Source organism: Xenopus laevis, chromosome 3L (assembly GCF_017654675.1).
Source record: "Xenopus laevis strain J_2021 chromosome 3L, Xenopus_laevis_v10.1, whole genome shotgun sequence".
NCBI classification, from domain to species: Eukaryota; Metazoa; Chordata; class Amphibia; order Anura; family Pipidae; genus Xenopus; species Xenopus laevis.
The window spans coordinates 74416279-74432183 of NC_054375.1; the positions used below are offsets into that span (position 1 = coordinate 74416279).

At 37.1% G+C, this 15905-nt stretch overlaps 1 pseudogene; it reads left to right on the forward strand.

Annotated features, from left to right (window-relative positions):
* The first annotated feature begins 6672 nt into the window (after positions 1–6672).
* LOC108710263 lies at positions 6673–14790 on the forward strand (annotated as a pseudogene).
* The last annotated feature ends 1115 nt before the right edge of the window (positions 14791–15905 follow it).

Here is a 15905-nt window from a genome sequence, read left to right on the forward strand (position 1 = left end):
CTATCTGTGGAATCAGGTATATAAAGTATGTATAAAAAATATTTATTTTTTGAAGTTCAGATTTGGTCTTTAGTCCTGTCAACAACGTGGTTGCTAATTAGAAGAGGTCATGCAATCCCATCTGTGGAAATTATACAGGGAAAAATGGGTTGTATTAAATAATTTTTCTCATTTTAATAACATTTATGTTTCATGGATTTAATGCTTTTACCCACAATACCTTACAAGTACCAGTCATTTTTAGTTTCAGTGGTAATTGCTATTATAATAAACATTATTACAGTGTCAAAAGCTATTGGCTAATAAAAATAGCCAATGATTCCTCATTGAATTAGTAGATGTTTCTTCATTTTTAAGAAACAATACAATAACTGTTTAAACGTGAGGAGATATTAACCTTTAGTGAATGAAGCCCATACATAACACCTACATTATTGCTTTATTATTAATATATTTATGTATGAAGGCTTTAAATACCTTAAATAGCTACCAACCCATTAAATAGCTACAGTACATATTTCTACAATTTTGTATTACATTCCAGCAGAAATTCCATTTAGTCTTATGGGTTTTTGCATTTGATAGACTATATCTATAACATTTGTTAGTAATTGTTTCATTTCCTACTGTGGCATGTGTAGTTAACCTTGCTAGATTGATTGGAAATTGACTGCAATGAACCCAACCTTTGCCAGTTAAACAAAGGTCACAGAAGTACTCTGAGTTAATCAATTCTTTCAGATAAAAAGATGGTGATGTTATGGACTAAAACATACTTTAACTATTTCATGTTTAGGACATTTTAACAGTTTTGTGATCAAAGCATGTTTAATGTTTTGGACATACTTTCATAGGAATAAAAAGAATCGTCATTGATTTCAATTACAAAATCATTGCAAACTATAAAAATGTGTTCGAATTTACTGCTAAAATTTATAAGTGTAAGTTAGCCAGTCAGCATAAGGTCATGAATAATTATATTTTCAATAATAGTAGAACCTAATCTATTGCAACAGAGCTATTTTATAATACATTTGGCATTAACCCTGATTTTCTTACTCAATTTCCTACTACTTCTGCATGTATTTTAATGAGACATCCTAATTTGGTAAAATTATTATCCATGCTTGTCTTGTAACATACACTTCCTCCTCACAATCCTTACAATTACCCTATTTACTTAGTATTAAAACCCCTTCCCCTTCCCGGCTGAACATAATCCATGTCTACATCTTTAACTCAGGCTATAAAGTATATACTTTATAGAGCTCAGGATAATATACTTGAAGGAGAACAGGTCTCACATCACAATCTTCTAAACCCTCTCATTTTAGGAAATTTACACTAAGTGACAAGCTTATAGAGACCCATGCTAATGCAAAAGCAGATGCAAACTTCCTATGCTAAAAGAGAGGCAAGACTTAAAGCAGAGATGCAAGCTGAGGCTGCACAAAAGCAAGCTGAGGCTGCATGCCAGAAAAGCTGCTGAGGCTGCACGGAAGCAAGCAGAAGCTGCACGTAAAAGGGCAGAAATGGAAGCTGCATTAAAAAATTCTTCATATGGAAAAGGAAAGGGCATCAGCTATTGCAAAGTTAAAGGTCCTTGAACAAGCACTGGGAGAAGTGCATGAAGAGACCTGCCTTATCCCAGCAGAGATCCTATTGAACGTACAAGTAAATATTTACTAAACCAAAATGCATCTAATGACAATCAACTAAGCTTAAAATCCAATGACCCCTTGCAACCCACAGCCTCTTATACCTGTTACTACTACCACTGATGTACCTTACAGTACCCAAACCACAGAGCTGTAAACAACGGCACAGCAACAGTTTACCCACACAGATGTAATCAAACAGCACAAGACACTACCTCCTACCATCTCTCATGTGAATTCCAGCAATTAACCTCAGTTTAAACTACAACCAGCAAAGGCCTTAGAGACAAAACCACTGTTTTTGATACTTCATCCTATCCTGGTTCATTTCACCTTAATAGGCCAGAAGGCTATACAACCCCAGGGTTGCACAAGTTACTCAGGCCCCAAAGAGTGATAGATCAGACCTGTTTGACTTTGCCAGGCACATGATATGTCACAAGCTCATAAACATTAGTCTCTCAAGGTTTGATAACTGCCCTGAGAATTGCAAGAACCTGGAGATCTACCTTTAAAGGACATGTAAACCCCCCACACAAAAAAATAATCAACAGCCTCTTTGAAATCTTTAGATAACTGCGAATGTGGTTGTTAGAAGGTTAACAGTACATCTGCAGCATCACCTTAATCACCTAATCCTTCTACTCCTCTATCCCACTCTGCCCCCTCCCTCGGGAATATGCTTTGGCTGTTGACTTATGCGCATGCTCAGTTTTTCTCAGCTCAGAATTCCACTCTAAAGCTGGCCATAGATACAAAGATCCGATCATATAAATCATCGTACGATCAGACTTCCACATCTTCCGACCTGCCACTAACCATTCCGATCAAATAAAGTACAAAAGAACAGATCAGCCGCTGTTCTGCCCCTGACAGCAATCGTACGAAAGTTATGTCCAACAAAGCTGCTGAGAGTCTCCCTCTGAAAATCGTCCGATCAGCAATACATGCAGAGAAATTATCGGCAGCCGATAGAAATCTTTTAACCTGTCCGATCGACCAAACGACCGATCTCCGCCGGAGGAAAAATGTCAGGACTCTCCACACACAGTCCGAAAATCGTACGAATCCTCAATTCGTACAATCAGATCTTTGCATCTATGGCCAGCTTAACAGTCAATGAAAATATCTGCTCTAGCTGTCTGATCCTATTTTTTTCTCCTAACCACCTCTCTTGAGCTCAGTTTAACTATTACAGTACTCAACCCCAGCAGAACTTTTTATGAAAGTATGTTGTGCCTGTGTAGCCCTGCATTCTGCATTGCATGAACTTGTACAGCATACATGTCCTGTTTGCAGATGTCAATGTTACTGGTGATGTGTCAGAGGGAAAATGGCTTCTGGGTAAAAGCTGCTATTTGTTTTAGGAAAATGAAGGTGCTGGCAAATGGAGGGGGCATATGCAGTACAAATGATGTGGCTTGGGTGGGGAAGATACAGTTAGGCCCATAAATCTTTGGACAGAGACAAATTTTTTCTAATTTTGGTTCTGTACATTACCACAATGAATTTTGAGTAAAGCAACTCTCAGCTTTAATTCAGTGGTTGAACAAAAAGATTGTATAAAAATGTGAGGAACTAAAGCCTTTTTTTAACACAATCACTTTCAGGGGCTCAAAAGAAATTGGACAATTGACTCAAAGGCTATTTCACGGGCAGGTGTGGGCAATTCCTTCATTATTTCATTATCAATGAAGCAGATAAAAGCCCTGGAGTTGATTTGAGGGGGGGGTGCTTGTATGTGGAAGATTTTGCTGTGAAAAGACAAACTGCAGTCAAAGATGAATGCAGATGAAACATGCCATCCTTAAGCTGCAAAAACAGAAAAACCCCACCCGAGAAAATTCTACAATATTAAAAACAGTAACGTCAAAAAATATAAGTGTTTTAAAGTAATGAAAATATAATGCAGTGTTGGCCTGCACTGGTAAAAATGCTGTGTTTGATTTAGAAACACTACTATTGTTTATATAAATAAGCTGTTGTGTAGCAATGGGGGCACCCATTCAAAGGAGAAAAGGCTCAAGTTACACAGCAGATAGCATATAAGTTCTGTCTGTCTAATGGTGTTATCTGTTATCCATTAGTTAACCTCTGCAATATAGCCATTTTTTAATTTCTGCCATTGCTCCACAGCAGCTTGTTTATATGAATTATAGTAGTGTTTCTGAATCAAACAGAACAGTTTTACCAGTGCAGGGCAACAGTACATGATATTTTCATTACTTTAAAACACTTACATTTTTTGGTGTTACTGTTCCTTTAAGAGTGGCAAAATCTACTGTTAGGTACATACTGAGAAAGAAAGAAAGCACTGGTGAACTCAGCAACGCAAAAAGACCTGGACCTCAACTGAAGACAACAGTGGTGGATGATCACAGAAACATTTCCATGGTGAAGAGAAACCCCTTCACAACAGCCAAACAAGTGAACAACACTCTCCAGGAGGTAAGAGTATCGATATCCAAGTCTACCATAAAGAGAAGACTGCATGAAAGTAAATACAGAGGGTGCACTGCAAGGTGCAAGCCACTCATAAGCATCAAGAATAGAAAGGCTAGATTGGACTTTGCTAAAAAAAAACATCTAAAAAAGCCAAAAAAAAAAGCTTTTACTTACATCAATTTTTATGCATTATTTTTTTGTTCAACCCACTGAATTAAAGCTGAAAGTCTGCAGTTTAACTGCTTCTGAGTTGTTTTTTAAAATTTATTGTGGTAATGTACAGAACCAAAATTAGAAAAAAGTTGTCTCTGTCTAAAGATTTATGGACCTAACTGTATGATCAACTCATATACATGGTAGAAATATGTAGGCTTTAAATTTCCTTTAAAGCTGCAATTGCTGACCTCAACATCACAGCCAAAGAGGAACTCGATTTACACATCAAATAGCTAGGTCCTGAATCCGCAGATCATGTTTAAAGACTAAGAGCCGTTCACGTTGACTACCCAGATGCAGTTCTTGCCGCCACTTGAGGAAGACTTGAACAAACCTATGGTAGCTCTGAAGCCATAGAAAGTGCTTTATTTAAGAAATTACAGACCTTTCCAACATAACCAACAAGGACAACAACAAGATGCAGGAACTCAGTGACCTTCTGATGAAGCTAGAGTTAGTTAAGGCAGATCCTCGCCTCTCATGACTCTACTTGGATACAGCTCATGGTGTGAACCCAGTAATATTAAAGCTACCATATGGGCTGCAAGAGAAGTGGGCCACAAAAGGTTCAAGGTACAAGAAACAATATAACATATCCTTCCCTCCATTTTCATACTTCTGCAACTTCATCAGTGACCATGCCTGGATCAAGAATGATCCCAGCATTAGCTTTAGTGAGCCCAACCTTCCTGCTTCATTGTCTGTAAGGCATGACAACACAGCTACTAAACACTTCAACAAATATATCAACTTCAATTAACTCAAGGCCTCTGGTTCCAGTGTCTACATACCCAGTCATCCTCACCTTAGCTACTCTTCTCAATATGGATGCACCAAATCCACTATTTTTGAACTTTAGAAAGGATTCAGCCGAATACCGAACCGAATCCTAATTTGCATATTGAAAATAGTGGTGGGAAGTGGAAAACATTTTTTATTTCCTTGTTTTGTGACAAAAAGTCACGCGATTTCCCTCTCCACCCCTAATTTGCATATTAAATTAGAATTCGGATTCGGTTCGTCCGGGCAGAATGATTCGGCAGAATCTGAGTCCTGCTGAAAAAGGCCAAATCCTGGATTCGGTGCATCCCTACTTCTCACCCAGAAAACTGGGAATGTCCTTTTTCCACCTGGTGACCTTGCAGCAGGGAACCTCTACCAAAATCAGTGGAAGCATGTACAGCACCTGGCTGATTGTTTCTGGAACAGATGGAATAAGCAGTACCTCACTTTTTTGCAAGGATGTAGAAACTTGCAAAGACTGACTCCTAATCTACAGGTAGGAGACCTTGTCCTACTAAAAGATCAACAAGCCCATCGGTTTGATTGGCCAATGGGACTTATCACAAAGTGCCTTCCTAGTGAGGATGGTAAGGTATGTAGAGTATAAGTAAAAAATCCTAAGGATGGTACAAAGACCTTTATTAAATCTATCACTAAACTTGTGTTTCTCTTGCCTTTTGCGGATTGAACTCTTATTTACTTCGTAAACACTTAAAAACAAGATACAATGCCGTATTTATTGCATTGCCTGATTGTTTTCTTCTTGTTTCGTTTTTCAGATCTCTGGCAGTATCTTAAAGCAAAATTGTTTATTCTGTGGTTCATAGCTACTGTTATGTTTATATAATATAGTGGTACCTAAAGATACCAGATGGGGAGTGTGCTGCCCCAGCTGTTAAATGTTTTATTATGTTAAAATGTATATGCTTAAAGCTTTTATGTTTACCCATCATTACGCTGCCACCTATCGACCAAAGCTATACGGCAGATTCTGTATTTCCTTGTTTAAAAAACCCTCCTCCTATTCCTATGTGTGATATCAGTTCCTTCCATCATCCTTTTGTGTTCCTGCCTTTCATGAGTGAGGAGCTACTCTGAGGTTAGAAAAATAAACATTATTTTTGACCTGCAGCACATGTACATCCCTGCTACATTTGTCCATCCACCCCAAATAAAGCACCTTTGTGGATTCCAAGTGTCTGGTGAGTTCACCTATCTGGCAAAGATTGCCCTCAGTGGTTGTTACCAGCCATACAGGCCCAGCAGGGAGGGCTCACAGCGAAATCAGCCACCATCACAGCAATTGGAGCCAGAATATCTATATTCTGGCCATATATATAAAATTTAGGAATATTATAATTACCATGCAACTTATAGTGTTTATATTATTAAACGTACATGTTCTTTATATGCATAGGTAAGACCAAGAAAATGTTTAAGACCAGATTTACTGAACACAAGTCCCATATCAGAAAGGTAGAATGAAGGTAAACTTGAAGGTGATGACAATTAAGAAGGTGTCAGTAAAGTTCACGTTCTTGTTACTGGAAATTGGTGTACATAATTAAACATGCCTAAATATTATGAGGAGAAAGAGGAGGATAAACATCTGTGTGGTGGAGTGAAGGAGGATTTGAAGAGCTGATTGTTACAGAGTGATTGTTACAGAGTGCTGCAGGAAGGAAAGATCCCAAAGGAATGTTTAAAAGAAGGATACTGCAAAACTACTCACGTAACCTTTTTATAAATGCAAAAGATCAATTCTGGACAACAGAGCAAGATTCCAAGGAAGAAAGGTATGTTGATGAATGAAAACTTTGTTTGATAATTAACACTCAGTTTCATGAAAAGATGCATTTAACATACAGAAATGCATACCTTCCAACTGTCAAAACATTTTCGCCGCGCTATGCACGGCAACTTTTTTTGTCCCTCTTTTTATTTCCAAAATGTTGGGAAGTATGAGAATCGTTCTTCATTGTCAGCACTTGATGAACCAAAACAACATCATCTCAGTCCCAGTAATGGTCATGATTGATCATGTCCCACCTATTAAAAGGGGTTGTGACCATAAAATAAGAGTACAGTATTGCAATGTGAGAGCTTTTGGATTAGCACTCTTCAAACTTTGGCACCAAACTGGTTAAATTCTATGATCTCTTTCTACCGTTTCTTAGAAAAGCATCAATGATATGCTAATTGTTTGTGACGTTGTAAAGGGATGGGCTTTGACGTTTTAAAACCATTGGTAGTAATTTTGTTGCAATGTTGTATACGTTGAGTAAGGGACACACGGCTGTTCCAAAAGCTCAGTTGTTTGAAATAAAGAAGCTTTAGTGCCCTGGAGAGTTGCGTTGTTGTTTACCAGCAGACTGTCACATGCTCAATAGTATATTTTGTATTCCATAAGCATAATGTCCAATCATCAAGCTCTGTGTGGTTCAAACTCCTGTTGCAGACTTTCACACTATCCCCAACAATATGTCAAATTAACTGTAATTCAATCTTTGTGACTATCATGTGGTAAAAACCCATTTATAAAACATATTAGTGTATTATAATTTAAACACAAATCCATGACCTAATTAAAAACAGGAACAATTACATATATAGAATGTGGGGATATTGCAAAGATTTCCTAACTTAAGTCTAGGCCCTAAGGATACCGCAGGGAGAACAGCACAATACCAGGGGTCGTGGTCTCATAATTTACCTTCCCTATTACTTATTTAGGAGAGCTATACAGAACACAAATAGGGATGGGCGAAAAATGACGCCCATAGACTTGTATGGCAGCGTGCGTCAAAAAAAAAACAAACAATTTCGGCGCGCAACAAATTTTTTTTGACGCCCATAGACTTTAATGGGAGAATTTTTGGCGAAACGAAACGGGTCAAATTCGCCCAACCCTAAACACGAACACAAATCCAAGACACATTTGAACAACAAAAAAGATTAAGGGGAGAATTCTAAAAAACTTGACATATGGCCACACTTACTATTACCACAAATACACCTCAATATTTGATGTATTATTAGATTAAAATATTTCAAGTAAAAAGCATGCCCTTACGCATGTTTCGCATCCAGCTTTCTCAAAGGACAAATGGTTTGTAAGTGATATTTTTCAGCCCCATAATTATAGTGGCCAATAATTTTAAACATACCACTGCACTCCACCTTCCTCCCCATCTGAAGCAACACTGACACATATCTTGGAGGAAATGCCTCCCAATTTTTTGTGTCAATCTGTTGGTAATATTGTTTGACAGACTGTGTCTATTACAAATATTAATAAACTTGTCCCATTATAATTATTCACTACATTTATCAGAAGGGAAAAAAGGGGCAGAGAAGCATATTAACTGCACATAAGGAAAACATTTGATATGATCTCTCATGTAAGGGACTTTTGTCAAAGTATCTCCTGGTAAAATACTAAAAAAATTGCCCAACTTATCAGATGCAAATGATGCTGTGAATGCATGCTCTGGAAGTGATGTAACATGCACTTGAAATGCGAGATACATGTTACCTCCTATTTGTATCTAAATGCAAATGTAACTCTGCACTTGGCTGTAGTGGTGCGGATATTATGGGAAATACAATACTAAGTGTGCCCCTTTACAAACGGTAGGTATGTCTCTCCCAGAATGTTCGAGTCACAGCAGATGAGGCGAATAACAGAAGCTGCGTTCAATCAGGCTGGAGGGAACCAGCAAAGATGCCATAAGTGATGATAACCCCTGGGAAAAAGGAAGTGGTTAGGGGTTTGGGCTGCCATCTCTTTTCATTACGGGTCCTATTTATAAGCATGTGTACAATTATTTACACCAGAAATAAACTATGAATTTTCTTCTTTGCTGCCTTATTACCATATATATTTTTTGCATTTTATACGTATAGTGTAACCCATTTAAGAAAATTCCCAGAGTAAAAAATAGTGATGGGTGAATTTATTTACCAGGTGCAAATTTGCGGCGAATTCCCGCGATTCGCGAAACCGCTGCGAAAATTCGTGACGTCCGTTTTTTTTGGATGCCGGTGCAATTTTGCAAAAAATGGACAACGCCGTCAAAAAAACGGACGCCAGCATAAAAACGAGTTTTGCGAATTTTTCGCCGTTTTGCAAATTTCGCGAGAAATTCATGAAACGCCCCAAATTTGCCCATCACTAGTAAAGAATGCTTTAGCTTGTAGTTTTGCAGATAAGAATTTTTTTCTGTATTATAGAGTACGAGCACCATGGTGGAATCATTAGGGGCGCCAATTTGTATGCAGCAGTTGCTGCTTACTTTACCTTTTATAAGTGTCAATTATATAATATACTATAACAATAATACATTGTTTGTGTACTTTACCAATTAAATAACAACCATATTGCCCTTACTGTAAAGCAAGCATATAGAAAATCAATATTTTGAAACAGGTTTCTACTGAAATCAAAGTTTATGCTGTTGTTTTGGCCAAACATATGATACACTTATTTCCTGAAAAATTTTCTGTTGCATTATTTATTTGCTATTAAATTCAAAATTATATATTTTTTCAAATGGAATTGTGACACATAATAAAACCATTGTCCCTGTCATGACAGCTCAAGAATATGCAATCGTTACCCCCATGTCATACTGTGTGCATGCCTGCTACATGGGTGACAGCGGCTGACTTGTCTTATCAACACATAATTAACTCAGAATATAAATGTATGCTGAGGTAAACTGGACATGATGGATTAAGGGTTCAGGCTAAAGTGAATTTTGTAGTACCAGGCTGAGGGTAAGAGTGGGTTAAGGAGAGATTTGGAGTTAAAAAAGCCCTGAGAAGCATGCTGTTATAAAGGTGATGTAAAGTTATCATGTTTATCTTTCCTGTCTTCTTTTGGATAGAAAAGGTCATCTGGTTAATGGTGGGTTGTCCCGACTGGAAATGGTGTCACAGATCACTTTTTTTTTTACTGACCTAACTGTATATTTCTCTAATAGTATGTGTGTAGTTTCTATTTGCAGAGCTCCCTTCCCCCATATGATAATAAATAGCATATCAAAAAGATTGCAATACTCCTTCATGGAACACTGACTGTTTATTAGAGGCAAAAGAGTTTAAGAGAAATGCTAACAATGTTCATTAATAGCCTGCTCCCAGGTTTAATGAGGCATATCAATATGCAGACTGGACAACATCAGTGCCATAATGGTAATGGTAAATGGGAATAATTGTGTCCAATTGTACGGCACAGCTTCCAAGAATGAGCCCGAACTGCCAACTGACAATGACAGAGCAATTATGGGAAGCCAAGCGAGCTGTGTCAAATTAGCACTTGCTGAGAACTCATTTTTCAGAGATGTGCTTGCTCTACAACACTACAAGTGATAGCTACTTTATTGTGAGTGATAGGAAGACCAGTACTTAAGACTGATGTTCTGATTTGTCAATAGCTGTATTTGAAAGCTTAGTGTCACAAATATATAGAGATATTCAGTGAGAGAAGCGTAATGTTCATGATCCGAAGGATAAGAATGTGCTGAGAAGGTCATCTGTCAGTGTGAGCTGTCAAAGAGAGATCACACTCTATGAAAAGGGAACATTCAGCCGACTTAAGTAATTACCTTTGACTGAGATTTGAAGATGTCTTCTTTTGTTGGCCTACATTGAAATACTTAATTTATAATTTACTGAAATCACTGAAAGGCCAAGAAATAGTAACTAAGCAAATCCTTGTTTTATTTCTTATAATTGCATTTTACTATCTTAGCATTTCAGAATAAAGAGTGGGATTCTTAAAAGAACATTTTTAGGAAAAGCAATAAATACAAGTGGCACAATTCACTGTTAAATAAGGACATTGTGCATAAGTAGTAAACAAAATCAATATTTATCATAGGATGCGAACAGGTACTGTGATTTCTTGTACAAGTACAAGTATGGAACATCGATTTATTATAACTATTAATATAAACACCCTTCGTTTTTTTCATGGTATCCCATATTGATCATTTTCATTTTAATTGTATTATTGTATAATTGTATTAAGATGGAGTTGGTTTAAGGGTAATGTGATAAATAATACTTCAAGTTATTGTGGTTAAGAGATGGATTGATTGGCTGTCAAAGTTCATCTACAGGCTTGATGACATCAGTTGCTAACTACATATACTAAAAAGGTCTCGACTAACCCTAGCTAATTATAGAAAGCTATGTCCATATTGAACATTAGCCTAATGAATATATTGCATGTATTTCAGAAGTGTAATACCTTCTGGCCAATTTAATGGTTTTAAATGTATGTATAGGACACCGAGCTTGTTTAAACAAGTGTGAATATATTGCCTTTGTCTGATCTGACTATAAATACAGTTTAAATTAGTTAATATCATCATTAAAGTAAATATATCAGTCAGTAATATATCCGACTGTGTTTAAAAGAAAAATATGTATACATTTATTTTATTACTAGCCTTGAATCTCTGCTGATACCCTTTTTCTATTCATCTTTTTAAACTCTTGCTATATGTTGCTGTTTACTTGGAGTCATGCGGCATTTTTTTATTGCGGAAAAAGTTATTTCAATTACAATGCCTTGAGTACAGGCCCATCATCTGTACTGTAGAGGCTGTACCACTTAATAATAGAGCAGTGCATCAAAGTAGCATTTAGATCTCAAATTGTTATGTATGTGCCAATGTGGGGAATAAAGAAAAAAAGTTGATTTGTCTTTACTACTTAAACATGAATTTCCAGACAGGTTTTGAAATCACCACGGCATTCTGTGCTTCCCCAGCGAGCAGCTAGATGTTGAGAACTTGACAGGTACATATTTTTTCAACTACAAGCAGTTCTATAATGAAAATAAATACACAATCCTTTTTTCATGACTGGTATTTATTTCCAATGGGATTTAATGTTCTGGTTTGAGTTGTCAAGAAAAATAACCAGCAAGCAAACTAAGCATCTAGTATACAGATATTCCAAATTAATTCACTGTTTTGGAGATAGAAGAAAAAAGCTGAGCATATAATTAGCTAACAGTGGAACCAAGGGCACTTAATCTTCCCCTAATGGCAAATTCATCCCATCACATCCCTTCTCAAGAGCACAATCTGTTGCTGGTTTTCTGGTCACTGGGGCCTTCACTTGTCATTGCTCTTTCTTACTCAACTATGATTAGAGATGTTTATTTATGACTTTGACATTATTCCATTCATCATTACTTTATGCCCATAAGAATTAACCAGACAATTTCAGGTTCAGTTGTGTTAGCTTTGCTGCTCTCATTCTGTTTTTTTCTCTACCTGTTGGAATACTGTCCCCTTTAATGAAAAGAAAATGTTTTGGATCAAAACTATAAAGTAATCCATATTTTTCTATGAAATATATATTTCGTTTTAACGTTACCAAGATGCTGAAAGATAACAATGTCAAAATTAAGCAGCTTGAATTTTATGTCTTTATATGAAATGTTAACTTCAGTATGGAGTAAGGTGAGCAATTAGTATCTGAATATTCAGAGTAAAGTGTTACGGGAAGTTTGTAGCCTTAAATAACATTTGGCTGTTGTTTCTGTTGAATGGTATAGAAAAAAAAAACACTTGGACGATGAACATGGTTTTATATTATAAAATGTTTACATAAAGGAGTAAATCAGCAGGAAAGTAACAGATTACAATACAACACAACAAGAAATTAGCAAGACACACTAACAACAAACACTTAGGGGCAGATTTATCAAGGGTCGAATTTCTAGTAGAAATTCTACTTTGAATAGAATCCTCCGACATTCGAATTCGAAGTCGGAGGATTTCATACATCGTACGATCGTATTCCGATCGTGCAACTGTACACCGATCGTACTTCGAAATGAACGATTCGAACGAACGATTCGAACGAACGATTCGAACGAACGCTTTGAACGATTTTATCGTACGATTGTACGATTTTCCCAAAAAATCCTTTGACTTAAAAAAACTTAGCAAAACACACAGGAGGTCCCTCATAGGCTGAACAGCAATTTGCAGGTTTAAGTTGGCAAAGTATTGAAGTCTAAGTTTTTTTAAAGAGACAGTACTTCGTTTATCGAATGGTCGAATAGTTGAATGATTTTTACTTCAAGTTGAAGTAAATTCGAAGTCATAGTATCCCATTCGATGGTCGAAGTATCTGAAAAATTACTTTGAATTTCGAATTTTTTTACTTCGAAAATTCCCTCGAATTCACTTTGACCCTTGATAAATCTGCCCCTTACAACTTAAAAACAACTACTCAAACCAGTAGTTAGAGACAGTGTCGGATTGGCCCACAGGGATACCAGGAAAACTCCCGGTGGGCCCAGGTGTCAGTGGGCCTCTTGCTTCTAACCATGTAGCCTATTTCATGGTCATTCCCTATTTCTTTATGAAAACAAAGAGGTTTAATAATGGAAGAATAGAGTATAGTATGTAGAGAAAAGATACTAGGAGAATAAAGTAGTGATGGGCGAATTTGCGCCGTTTCGCTTTTGCCGAAAATTCGCGAAACGGCGCCGGCGTCTCGTTTTTGACGCCGGCGCCCGTTTTTCGACGCCGGCACCCGTTTTTTCGGCGAATTTTCGCAGGTGTTTCGCAAATTTATTCGCTGGACGCGAATCGCGCAAATCCGCCGCGAATTCGCGCCAGGCGAATACATTCGCCCATCACTAGAATAAAGAGGTTGAGTGAGGAGAGGAGGTATAAATTTTGGAAAGTGGGCCCTCAACTTAAGGTTTTCTGGTGGGCCCCTGGTATCCCAATCCGATACTGGTTGGAGACCCACTTAGAAGCTTATAACTTATATAACTTATAGCATATTAAAACATATATAGGGGAATGTAATATAGGCCACTAACGGAAACATTGTTCCCAATGCTTATACTGTAAATATTCACATTGCAAACAATTTTTGTGAAAATGTAACTAACATTTTGTGAACCCATTGCCCCTCATGCAACAGTAGGATAGCGATTGCAAATGTTATAGTGCGCAGTGTATGTAGTAAAACATTTTACTGAAAAAGCTGTTGTGTTTGCTCCAAAAGTTTATTCCACCTTTAAGCACGTCTTAAAAGTGCAAATTGCGCAATTAAGATTTGCAATGCAATAAAAGTCTAATGAAGAATATTACTATTGCACACATTTTTTCTCTTTGTGAATTTTATTACATTTCCCTTTAATGGTCACAAGTCTTTCTTCTTCTCTGGCTCTCTTTTGCCTTGATTTCCTCTGGCTCTACATACTGTACTTCCTTCATATTGATTACTTACCCCCTGCTTCTTGAAAGTACTGTAAATCTCGGCTTACATGTCTTTATCCAAACACTGTACTTGGCAATCATTTTCATCAATTAGCACGTTTCAGAAAGTTCAGTGATGTCTAAAATGTTGTATCCAGTGGCAGTTTGAGACCAGTCATTATGTTATTTATGAAACATAAATAAGTGCTGATTGAGAGCGTGTCTTGACACAATTCACTGTGTTAAACATACTCCAGAACTTCCAAATGTTTGCCAATGCATCCATCCTGCTGATTAATATTGGGCAGCTGTACCTGTTGAAGTTGAGGTACCCTGAAGCTGCTGACGCTCTAGATCTGGGGGAAGCTCCAGGTTTTCCACAGCAGATTGCATCAATAGACAAGGCAAACTTGTGCGCAGTGAATCAGATGCAAACTCTATTTTGAACACTTGTTCTGGAAGTAATGCAACCTCCCCTTTCAAAGTGCTAGATGCAACTTACACCAATAGACAAGTACAGTTGTGTGTGTCTCGATTTATTGAGCACAACTTTGAGTGTAGATGCAATTATACTGGAATTATGGGGAAAATGCTGCATTATTTTTGAAAAAATAGAGACTTGTGTCAGAGATTGTACCTGCACACTGCAATTGAATTTATATATATGACCCCTTTTGACTTGCATTTTAGCCAATCCCTTACCATTATATGACTCAGGCAAAGCTTTCCCATATGCCTCACTAATAAAAAAAAAAAAAAAAAAAATACGATGAATGAAGAATATGCAAAACAATGAAAATACAAAACCATGTGTATTTGTTTACAGTACATGTATGTCATTAGCCAGACACTGCTGTGGAGCACAACAGTGACAATCAAGTCAAACTTTTTGTTGAGGAACTCAACTATCTACTCTATTGCACTTTGCCTGGTCTGAGGTGGCAAGGGCAAGTCTGGCGCAAGAGGTGACGTTCAGTAAAATCCGCATCTTAGTGAATTTGCGTAGTTACTTCCATTCGCCAGAGCGAAAATTTGCCTGCCGTTATAGTGTGAAGTACCGCTAGAGTCTATCTCCTTCGCTAGCGAATTTACACCAGCGCCTGTTAGCAAATCGGCAAAGTCTCAAAATGACGTCATGCTGGCAAATTTCCGCCAGCGTTAGTCACTTCGCCCTAAATTTGCCCCTTGGAGCCCTTAGACACGGTTGTTTTGTGCATTTAAAAACACACGCTGAGCATGTAAAAATGTATATAATGCATTTGTATGGATTGTTTTAAAGGCAACTGGGGAGCCACTTTATTATTATTCATAATTTTTAATTTCCTTGAGTAGATCTTTTTGTGCTAAGGATGTGTATTTAAAGTGTATTTAAATTATTACTCTTAAACTACAAACTGATATGTATCAGGTGTAAAAACCATGAAAAACTTTAATACAAAAATTCAGCATGTAAAAGCTGCCGAGGTCCTGTAGAACTCAATAGGACTTGTAAAATTGTAAATATTTAATTACTTTGAGGTTTCCACGTTTTTTAGAATTTTTTTCACTTGTAATCACACGA